Raw genomic sequence first — 12,563 nt, forward strand, 5'->3', positions numbered from 1 at the left:
CCCTCCCTCCACCTTCTCAACCCCTGGCTTCCCTCCTCTTCCTCCAAACCCCCAATCATGGGGTCGATAGCTAAAACACAAACAGGATGTCCAAATTTCTGGCCAGAAGGACATGAAAAAGGGACACTGAGGGTTCTGCCATGAGATGCCCAGCCATTTGGCTCGAGGTTCTTTCTGGGTGTGTCCTGAGAGTGTTTCTGGGTGATTTATATTTCAATCAGTGAACTGAGTAAAGAAGACTGCCCCCACTAATGCAGGGGTTGGGGGCACCCAATCCACAGAAGTCCCAGATGGAACAAAGGCAGAGGAAGGGAAATTCGCTCTTCTGGCTGTCCTCCTTTGCTCTCCACCAGACTCGGCTGCTGCACCATTGGCCCTCCTGAGTCTCCGGCTCGCTGAGCTTGCTGGTTACAGACCTGGGGGAACTTTCTGAACACCAAAACCCAGGAATGACTTCACTGGGCCTGTTGAGGCATCATCCACAGAAGGAATTGTTTTGTTTCTTAGGTACTCCATGAGGCTAACTGGAGCAATTGCCACCTCTCTAATGGAAAGCAGAGCTTCTCAATGTTTCTGCCTTGCTTGGGTCTCATTAGTTTAAGTGCCTGTATTAAATATGCACATGTAGTTCTATCACAATATCCCAAGGAGGCTCTGAACCATTGGAAGCACTGCAGATCCTCCTGGGGCATTGCTTTGAGTAGGCAGCACCTAAGAATGGCAGCTGAGGGAATGCCATTGTGTCCTCCTGCTGGGTGTGCATTCATTCAGTTTCCCAGCAGCATATGAAGCCTTCTGGAACTGAATGGAGGATCACTTGGCTTTGCTCACAGCATTTTAGAAGATCAGCAGGCTTCTGTGTGCTGGCACTCACTTATTTTTCTAGAACTGGATTTAAGGGTAAAATGAAATCTTGCCCTCAACATTTAAAGGACTTTCAAATACTACATCACAGGTTTCGGTTCTAAAAACATCACTTTCCAAACTTGATGAGACTGTCATAGTTTGTAATTCATGGGACTCCAATTTCCATGGCTGTGCCATGACCAACTCCAACAACAATCTCTGTTAACAATGAGCATCAATGTGCAACTCAGGCTTTCCCTTACAGCTGACTCTATCATTCACCAGTCTGCAAACTGTGTAAGGGATTTAATCTCTTTTGCCACTGTTTCCTCAGAGTATTGACTATCAATCATGTAAAACACTTTGGTCAGTGTCTCGTATATAATAAATACTTCATGAACTTTATCCATTCTAATTGTTTAGAGCTATGCAGTTTCAATGTACCATCTCAACCTGAAAATACAAATCAATTTGCAGAAAAAAACAACTAGCTTTAACTGATTTTATGATAGAAAAACTACTCGGAGGGAATGATTTTATTCATTAAGACCCATTTCATCTCTATATCTGTTTAACATGAGAAATGAATGTACTAATACTGAATTCAGAAGTGATGTAAACTCATGAAAGGTAACAGAGCTTTCGTGTAGACTGATCTTGTTAGTTGCTTTCTCAATTCTTTTTTTTACAGATTCTTTTGTTCATATATTTATTTGAAAGGCAGAGCAAAGAAAGGGAGGGTGAGACAAAGAAAGAGATCTGCTATTGGCTGGTGTACTCACCAAATGGAGCCAACAGCCAGTCTGGGCCCAGCCCAAATCAGGAGCCCATCTAAGTCTCCCACATGGGTGGCAGGGGCTCAAGTTCTTGGGCCTTCTTCCACTGCTTTCCCAGATGCACTAGCAGGAAGTCGGATGGGAAGCAGCGCACCCAGGACTGGAACCGGTGCTCTGATCTGGGATACTGGCATCTCCAGAGTGGCTTCACTGCTGCAAGACAATGCTGGCTCCAACAAGTGATTTCTCATAGGTCATAGAGAGTCAGAGACAGAGAGAGACATACAGAGCGAAATCTCCCATCCACTAATTCACTCCCCAATGCCTGCTCAGCCAAGGCTGGGCCAAACTGAAGCCAGGAGCTAGGAACTCAGTCTGGGTATCTTATAAGAGGAGCAGGGGCCCAACTATTTGAACCACCACCTGCTGCACCCCAGGGTATGCAGTAGCAGAAAACTGGGATTGGGAGCAAACCTAGGACTCAAACCCAGGCAGCAGAATATGGGATGCAGGCATCCCAAGCAAAGTCTTAATCACTGTGGCAAACATTCAGCCCTTAAACTTTTCATTAGTACAGAAATATTTAAAGACCTGTCTTTGACCATGCATATAAATAAAACAGAATTCCACTTCAAATGGCTTTAATACTCAATTTTGAAACTTAAATTACATAAATTTCTTGTATGTACATAGAACAATGCATAACTGAATTTTTCTTTTTTACATATTCTTTTCCCATTTTAAAAAATTTTTATTTAGGGCACACAAATTTCATGTAGATCAGAAGCATAATGATACTTCTTAACCTGCCCTTCCTCCCTGCAATGTACCCACCCTTCTTCTTCCTCCCTCTCCTATTTCCACTCTTTATTTTTTTACAAAGATCTATTTTCAGTTAACTTTATAGTCGTAAGATTAACCCTGGGGCCAGTGCTGTGGTGTAGCAGGTAATGCCACTGCCTGCTGTACAGGCAACCCATATGGGTACCGGTTCAAGTCTCAGCTGCTCCACTTCCGATCCAGCTCTCTAATATAGCCTGGGAAAGCAGTGGAAGATGGCCCAAGTCCTTGGGCCCTTGAACCCATGTCAAAAGACCTGGAGGAGGCTCCTGGCTTCTGACTGGAACAGCACTGGCAGTTGCAGCCAACTGGGGAGTGAACCAGTAGTTGGAAAACCTCTCTCTCTCTCTGCCCCTCCTCTATCTGTGTGTAACTCTGATATTCAAATAAATAAATAAATCTTTTTTTTAAAAAAGATTAACCCTACACCAAAGAATGAGTTCAACAAATAGTATGAAGAAAAAAACACCGTTATTCAACAGTCAACAAGGGCTATTAAAAATCATTGCATCTGATTTGATAAAGTGCAACACCCTTTTATGATGAAAACTCTAAACAAATTGATCTAGGAGGAACATTCCTCAAAACAATCAAGGCGATTATGACAAACCCATGGCCAGCATCCTACTGAATGGGGAAAACTTGGAAGCATTCCCACTGAGATATGGTCCAGACAGCGATGCCCACTCTCATCATTGCTATTCAATATAGTACTGAAAATTTTAGCCAGGGCCATTAGGCAAGAAATAGAAATCAAAGGGATACAAATTTGGAAGGAAGTAGTCAAACTATCCCACTTTGCAGACAATACAATTCTTTTTTTAGAGAATTCCAAGAACTCCACTTAGAGACTATTGGAACTCAAAGGAGAGTTTGGTAAAATAGCAGGATATAAAATCAACACACAAAAAATCAACAGCCTTTGTATACACAGACAATGCCATGGCTGAGAAAGAACTTCTAAAATCAATAGCATTCAGAACAACTACAAAAATATTAACCTTCTTGGAATAAATTTAACCAAGGTGGTCAAAGATCTCTACGACAAGAATTACACAACTCTAAAGAAAGAAATAGAAGAAGACATAAAAAATGGAAAAAAAAATCATGTTCATGGATTGGAAGAATCAATATTGTCAAAATGTCCACTCTTCCAAAAGGAACTTACAGATTCAATGCGATACCAAATAAATACCAAAGACATTCTTGTCAGATGTGGCAAAAATGATGCTGAAAATCATATGCAGGCAGAAGAGACCTCGAATAGCTAAAGCAACCTTATACAACAAAAACAGAGCTGTAGGCATCAATACCAGATTTCAAGACATACTACAGGGCAGTTAAAATCAAAACAGTCTGGTGCGAGTACAAAAACATATGGACAGACCAATGAAACAGAACAGAAACATCAGAAATCAATCCAAACATCTACAACCAACTTATTTTTGATCAAGGAGCTAAATCCAATTCCTGGAGCAAGTATAACCTATTCAAAAATGGTGCTGAGGAAAATGGTTTACCACAAGCAGAAGTATGAAGCAAGACCCCTATCTTACACCTTACACATTCAACAGGGATTAAACATCTAAATCTAAGACCTGCCACCATCAAAGTATTAGAGAACATTGGAGAAACCCTGCAAAATACTGGCACAGGCAAAGACATCTTGGCAAAGACCCCAGAGGCACAGGCAGCCAAAGGCAAAATTAACAACTGGGATGACATCAAATTGAGAAGTTTCTGTACCAACAGAATGGGAGAAAATATTTTTTTTGCATTTTTTTTAACTTTTATTTAATGAATATAAATTTCCAGTGTACAGCTTATGGGTTACAATGGCTTCCCCCTCCCATAACTTCCCTCCCACCCACAACCCTCCCCTCTCCCGCTCCCTCTCCCCTTCCATTCACATCAAGATTCATTTTCAATTCTCTTTATATACAGAAGATCAATTTAGTATAAAGATTTCAACAGTTTGCACCCACATAGAAACACAAAGTGAAACATACTGTTTGAGTACTAGTTATAGCATTAAATCACAATGTACAGCACATTAAGGACAGAGATCCCACATGAGGAGCAAGTGCACAGTGGCTCCTGTTGTTGACCCAACAAATTGACACTCTAGTTTACGGCACCAGTAACCACCCTAGGCTGTTGTCATGAGTTGCCAAGGCTATGGAAGCCTTCCAAGTTTGCTGACTCTGATCATATTTAGACAAGGTCATAAAAGACAGGGTGAGGATAGTAACCAATGATGCTAAGAGTGGCATTTACCAGGTCTGAACAATTATACAGCATTAAGTGGGGAAGAGGACCATCAGTACACACAGGTTGGGAGTAGAGCCATTGGTGGTAGAGTAGAGGTTATGATTACAAAGGAATGAGGCCCAAGTGTGCTAGACAGGGTCTAGAACAAAGGACAGAGTCATTATTAGATGTGCTAAGAAAGGTGCTGTCTAAGCTACAATTAAGTTTTCTGATTGAGAGGCAAACAGAACCTGATAGAAGGGGCTTGATAATAATCTGTTGGGCTTTAGGCCTTGTAAGTTACGAGGCCCAGACCTATCTATCTCTTCCCATGGGGTATATCCTAAGGGAGGTGTGAACCTCCTAGGGGAAGGCACTCTGTTGACTTTCATTACTTGGCTGGCCTGGGAGGAGAACTGGCCAAGTCAAGGCAGGGGGCATCTCTAACAAGAAATTGACAGTTCTGCCTGTAATGTTGCTGACCCTACTTGACCATCCCCTCAGCTGCAGTGGTCACTTTGGAAGTTGGGCTGAGTGAAGGGCTTTTCAGCTTAGAGCCAATAAGATCTGTGGCTCTGACCTGGACATCCTTCAACTCCAGGGCAGGTCCACTTCCAGTGATCCAACTCTTGGCAGAGCTGCCAGGGCTCTTCACAAACTGACTTCTGCTGAAGCCCAGGCTTACCACATTGAAAGCCACTGCAGTGGACTGGCCTGTTGGGTCTCCTTGAGGGCAGATCACTGTACAGATCAGCCATTAATAGGCCTGCCACCCATTGCTTCTGATGCCTAGCTTTCTTTTCCTCCTGGTTTGTGACATCAAATTGAGAAGTTTCTGTACCAACAGAATGGGAGAAAATATTTGTAAATTATGCAACAGATAAAGGATTAGTCACCAGGATCTACAAAGCATTCAAGAAACTCCACCACAACAAAACAAACAACCCACTTAAGAGATGGGCCAAGGACCTAAACAGACATTTTTCAAAGAGGAAATCCAGACATCCAATAGACACATGAAAGAATGTTCAGGATCACTAGCCACCAGATAAATGCAAATCAAAACTACAATGGAGGTTTCACCTCACCCCGGTTAGAATGGCTTACATACAGAAATCAACTAACAACAGATGCTGGTGAGGATGTGGGGAAAAAAAGGCACACCAATCCACTGTTGGTGAGAATGCAAACTGGTGAAGCCACTATGGAAGACAGTTTGGAGGTACCTCAGAAATCTGAATATAGCCCTACCACAGGCCTCAGCCATCCCACTCTTCACAATTTACCCAAGGGAAGTTAAATTGGCAAATACAAGAGCTATCTGCACCTCCATGTTTATTGCAGTTCAATTCACAAGAGCTAAGGCATGGAGTCAACCTAAATGCCCATCAACAGAAGACTGCATAAAGAAATTATGGGATATGTACTCTATGGAATACTACACAGCGGTTAAAAAATGAAATCTGGTCATTTGCAACAAAATGGAGGAATCTGGAAAACATCATGCTGAGTGAAATAAGCCAGTCCCAAAGGGACAATTATCGTATGTTCTCTGTGATCTGTAACTACAAACTGAGCAACTAAAAGGAAACCTGTAGAAGTGAAACTGACACTACGAGAAGCAATGACTTGATCAGCCTTTGTCCTGTCAAGAAACAGCTTACTATTTTATTCTTTTTAGTATTTTCTTTTTCTACTTAACACAATTCGTTGAACTCTTTACTTAACACAATTATTCTTCGGTGTTTAAATTTAACTGAAAACTGATCCCTGTTAAAAATAAGAGTGGAAATAAGAGAGGAAGGAGATGTACAGTTTGGCACATGTTCCCTAGGACTTACCCCTAAGGGTAAAGCTAAAAACGTGCCATAGGACTCCAAATCCCATTAAGTTGGCAGGTCCTAATGCCATCTTCTTAATTAAAGTGATTAGTTTAAGTTCATAACTGATCATAAAGATTCGATTAAGTGTCAGAGAGATTACATAAATAAGACCAAGTGTCTGCTAATAATAATTGATAGATTTTAAAAGGAGAGAACAATCCAACATGGGAAGCGGGATACTCAGCAGACTCATAGATTGCCTCAGAATCAGCCCTTAAGGCATTTGGAGCTGGTAAAAAGCTAATGAGAGTTTCTCAGGCATTGAAAGCCAAAGCACTCTGGCAAATAATGACCTACATGAAAGATCTCTGTGAGTGAGAACCCAGTGGAAAGAATGGGCCATCAAAGAAGGAGGTACCTTTCTTTGAAGGGAGGAGAGAACTCCCACTTTGATCATGGCCTTGTCTAAATGTTGTCGGAGTTTGTGGACTCAAGAGGCTTGCATAGCCTTGGCAGCTCATGACAAGAGCCTCAGGTGATCAGTGATGTCATAAATAAGAGTGTCAATTGTTAAATCAACAACAGGAGTCACTGTGCACTTATTCCCCATGTAGAACCTCTGTCCTTAATGTGTTGCACTATGAGAATTAATGGTAAAACTAGTCTTCAAACAGAACTTTATACTTTTGTGTCTGTGTGGGTGCAAACTGTTGAAGTCTTTACTTAGTATAGAGTTGATCTTCTGTGTATAAAGATAATTAAAAATGAATCTTAATGAAGAATGGGATGGGACAGGGAGTAGAAGATGAGATGTTTAGGGGTGAGAGGGCGGGTATGGGGGGAGTAACCACTATAATCCAAAAGTTGTACTTTGGAAATTTATATTAATTAAATAAATATTTCTATAAAAACTGCATCTCAAAGTGTCCATTTCACTCATATAGATTACCTTTAAGGTATTCTATTAGTTACTACAGACCAGGGAGAACATATGGTATCTGTCTTTTTGGGACTGGCTCATTTCACTAAGTATAATGGTTTTCAGTTGCATCCATTTTGTTGCAAAAGACAGGATTTCATTTTATATTACTGATTGGTGGTATTCCATATTGTATATATCATAATTTCTTTATCTACTGCAGCTTTAACAGTGGTAAGTACATGGTTTGTTTCCATGAGGAACAGCTGAATCTATTTGGAGAGCCCAGCTTGCATCCTGTGTCTGCTGTTCAACAATCACATGTGTTTTGTGTTGGATAGGTGACCACCTATCTTGACAGAATATTCCAGTCTCCCTTGGTAAGCATGCTTAATAATCTGAGTGCTTTAAATATTGATTCTATCTGAATTTGTTCCTTAAATAACATTTATGAGAAATCAAAAATATAGAAACATCAATATTTCTCTTTTCTTTTTGACAGGCAGAGTGGACAGTGAGAGAGAGAGACAGAGAGAAAGGTCTTCCTTTGCCGTTGGTTCACCCTCCAATGGCTGCCGCAGCCAGCGTGCTGCAGCCGGCGCACCACGCTGATCTGAAGGCAGGAGCCAGGTGCTTCTCCTGGTCTCCCATGGGGCGCAGGGCCCAAACACTTGGGCCATCCTCCACTGCACTCCCAGGCCACAGCAGTGAGCTGGCCTGGAAGAGGGGCAACTGGAACAGAATCCAGCGCCCCAACCGGGACTAGAACCTGGGGTGCTGGTGCAGCAGGCGGAGGATTAGCCTAGTGAGCAGCACTATATGGCAGTACAGAACTCGATGGTACAAGTAAAACAGAATATTCTAAGACTGAAATGATGATGTGTACGACAACTTTATCCCTTAAACAAAAGTTAAGAGACAAAACTATGAATAACAACTATAGCTACAATAAATCGTAAGGTACACACATTACAAAATGATATAAATTCTAACATCAAATACATAAAAATGGGAGGTGAAGTAAAAGTGTACAATTATTCGATGCAATCAATTTATTATCAGATTTAAACAGGTTTTATATGTACAAGATGCTCTGTGTCAGCCTCAGGTAAACATGAAGCAAAAATCTTTAGTAAAAGTATAAAACACAAGTAGAAAGCATTCAAAGCACACAAATACAGAAGGCCATCAAACCACAAGGGAAGAAGACAGCAAGGGTGAAGAAAGAAATACTGTCTATAAAACAAGAAAATGACCAACAAAATGTAAGTAGTGAGTCCTTGCCCATCAATAACTACCTGAGTATACCTGGAATAAATTCGCCAACAGAAAGACCCAAAGTACATGAGTAGGTTTCCCCGCCACTTCTATCAATCAACAGATGAATAGGCAAAAATCAACAAAGAAACAACAGAGCAAACCTATACCATTGGCCAAATGGATCCAACTGATACCTATAGAACATTTCATCCCAAAACCACAGAACACACATTCTTTTCATCAGTGCATGGAACATTCTCTAGGATAGACTATATACTAGGCCATCAACAAGTCTGAACAAATTAAAAAAAATGAAAATCCTGCCATGAATCTTTTCTGACCACAATGGAAAGAAGTTGGAAATTAACATTATAAGAAACTCAGGAAAATACAGAAACACATAGAGACCGAACAACATGCTACTGAATGAACAGTGAATCATAGAAGAAATCAAAAAGAGAAATTAAAAAGTTCCTTGAAACAAATGAAGATGACAACACAACATATCAAAATTTATGAAATGTTTGAAAGTAGATCTTTGTAAAATTTAAGAGTGGGAAAGGAATAGAGAGGAGGATAAAAGGTTGGAGCGTGGGCAGGAAGGGGGGCAGGATGGGAAGCATCACTATCTCTGTATATATCTCTATATGAAATACAGGAAACTTGTATAACTTAAATGAAAATTTAAAACAGAAAAAAGAAAGAAAAAAATAATGCCCAATATCTCCCTAAATTTCTTGAAAAACTTTCACCTACACATCGAAAAAGCTCAACAAACTCCAAGTAGGATAAACCCTGAGATCAACATCAAGATAGTTAAATCATAGTTAAATTGTCAAAGGATTCCTGAAAGTGATAAAACAATGACTCATCAACATCAACATCAAAGGATCCTCAACCAGGGTAGCAGATGACTTTTCAGCAGAAACCATGGAGACTAGGAAGCAGTGGGATGATATTGTCAGGTACTGTAAGGGAAAGACTCTCAACCAGGAATTCTATACCCCCTCCCTTCAAACAACAGCCTTTCAAAAATGAGAGGGATGGAGTAACACAAACCCTCACTCATTCCTGATGAAAATGAAAATAGTACAGCGATTTTAGAAAATAGGTTGGCAGTTTTAATAAAGCTGAAAATAATCTCAACATAACATCTTGTAGACAGGGGTGAGCATTTGGTCTAGTGGTGCAGATGCTGGTTAGGGCACCTGTGTCCCATATCTGGGTGCCTGGATTCAAAACCCACCACTGTCACCTAACCGGCTTCCCAAAACCTATCTCCCCTGTGAGGCAGTGTTGATGTCTGAAGCACATGGAGTCTGTCCTTACACCTTTGGACTCAGTCCACCCCAGCTGCAGGGGGAATCTGGGGAGTGATCTAGAAAAAGGGAGAGGGAGCTCACTCTCTTTCCCTCTTTCTGTCTTTCCTGATCTGTTTCTCCATCTCTCTGTCCCTCACTCTCCTTTCTCTCTCCCTCTTTCATCTCACAAACATAAAAAATAATATAATGGTCACATTCCTGTCCATTATGTCTACACATGTAACTGTTCATGAATGTTTTAGCATCTGTATTTGCCCAATATTGCAAACAACCAAGTTGTTCTTAAATATATAAATGGAAAAACAAAAAGATGTGATATATCTACACAGTAAAATGTTTTTTTTTCAAAATAAAAAGAAACAAACTACTATGCCACATAAAGGCATAGATAGAGTTAAATGGATATTGTTAAGTGAAACAAAAGCCTATTTTGAATTATATATTATATCTTATCTAATTTTATGAGATTCTGCAAAGGCAGTAGAAAGATCAGTGGTTTCCAGAAGTTTAGGGGAGTAGAAGGAGGGCTGAATGGATGAAGCACAGGGGAAGTTTTTGGGCAGTGTACTTTTGTGCCTAATCCTAAATTTGTGGAGATATAACATTATGCATTTGTCAAAACCCACTGAATGTTAGAGCAAAGCAAGTCAATGCTAATATATGTAAATATATATGCATGTCAGCCTCACTGGTGAGCCTGTGGCTCTGTTAACGTCACCCAGCTGCACCCAAGAGGACTGTAGGGATGTGTTTTGGCCAGATGTTCACTGTCTGAGAAGTGTGTTTCTCTGATAAGGCGTTCATGGGAGGGCGGCCAACAGGCACGACAGTCGGGACCCAGGCCAGGTGGGAGGTTGACCTCGCAGTCAGTAAGGCAGCAAAAACCTGGTTCCTGTGCTCTGTTCTATCAGCAGTGTAAACTCCTTGAGAAAGCACTGGCAGAGCTGGGTTTTCCCCAAAGTGCTGGACATCATGGTAAGCCACACAGGTTCAGCTATCCCTGGAACAGAACGTACATTTGAGATAGTCCCACCTAATGCCCCCAGAGCTTGGACCTGCAGAGTGGACTCTGCTATCTCCCTCCAGCAGATCATGGCCTTTCCACCTATACTCTTAAGCCTGCTCATGAGAGTCAAACAGGGGAAATGAGAGAAAAAGAAGTCCTGGAAATTCCTTTGTGCTTCGTCTCTCTCACACAGGGAAACAGTGATGCTCATGGCAACTTCCTTCCTCCTAACCATGGCCAGGCTAGAACTGCAGGTTTCTTCAGCCAAGCTGCATGTCTCAGCAGTTGACCTCCTGGGACTGATGCTGTTACCAGCATTTCGTCTGACTTCAGAGCCAGAGGCATTGTAGCTGCTGGAGGATGACATAAAGGAGCCCAGGGTCAAAGGCTACTCAGGGCTGGTGGAGCAATATCCCCGTCCCTGTCTCCATTCTGCCCTGGGCCCCATGCATCAACAGGTGTGCAGGGAGCTTTAGCAAAAGCAGCGCTCCCAGTGAGCCAAGTGGATCCTCCGTCAGCTCCCCCTGCAGCAGAACTAGGTCACCTGCATCGCGCCCAGGACCCACACGGTTCTGATGTGTGTTCAGTTTTCCCGAGTTAGGCTCTTGGTGGATGTGGTCCAGGCTGCCTTGGCGTCATCTGCACTTCCTCGGAAGCTGCCCATTCTAGCAGAGCAGACGGCACTGAGCATCCGTTGGGGAGGGGAACGCGCTCAGTGCATCCTTCAGGAGGGTCCTTTGGAACTCACTGCCACAGCACCAAACTTCATTTCCCCCAGCACGCTGACACCAGAAGCTGGTCTTGTGTACGGTCCTTTGGGTTCCCCCCTGGCATGTGTAAAGACCCCGGAGGAGCCATGGGAAGAGCTGCTGCTGCCGCTGCTGCTGAGGCTGCCACTTCCCTGACAGCACCTGGCTGACCCCTTCACAGGGACAGCCTCTGTTTGCTGAGCTGTGGCCTCTTCAACCTCTGAGCAGCTTTAGAACTGCACAAGGCACGTCTGCCCCTTCTTTCACAGACCCGGTAAACCAGCAGGCCAGTTTCTTTCAGGTCAGACTTCGACCATGACCAAGAGTGCCCGGGCTGCCAGGATCCAGACACATGAAGGAGACGGCCGACGCCACCTGGCAAGCTGACAGTTCCCGGGTCATATATTCTCATACTGCACTATATGTACTCTGGCATTAAATAGTTAATTAAATGGACTGAAGAAGTAACAGATTTCTCACCACTGAAACGGGATTTTACAGATCAGTTGGGGGAAGGGGAAGCTGTAGTTCCACGTCTGATGTTTAGAGCTCAAGCTCAAGACATCAGTGTGAACTCATGTTTAGTTTGTTTCACATAGATCCAGATGTTACATAGAGATACATACAGGTGTGAACACAGGCCTGGGATTGTAAGTACATGTGTATTTCTTGGCTTTGTCAGCTCAAAGTGCCCAGAAGTAACACACCTTCCGCAGCACGCAGCACACCAATCACTTGACCTTGCCTTCTAACGTTAGTTATTCAATTATGA

At 42.4% G+C, this 12,563-nt stretch overlaps 1 pseudogene; it reads right to left on the reverse strand.

Moving 5' to 3' along the window:
* Positions 1-10,689: 10,689 nt before the first annotated feature.
* On the reverse strand, positions 10,690-12,203 carry LOC133768106 (folliculin-interacting protein 2-like; annotated as a pseudogene).
* Positions 12,204-12,563: the final 360 nt, after the last annotated feature.

Source organism: Lepus europaeus, chromosome 10, assembly GCF_033115175.1.
Source record: "Lepus europaeus isolate LE1 chromosome 10, mLepTim1.pri, whole genome shotgun sequence".
In the NCBI taxonomy this organism is placed as follows: domain Eukaryota; kingdom Metazoa; phylum Chordata; class Mammalia; order Lagomorpha; family Leporidae; genus Lepus; species Lepus europaeus.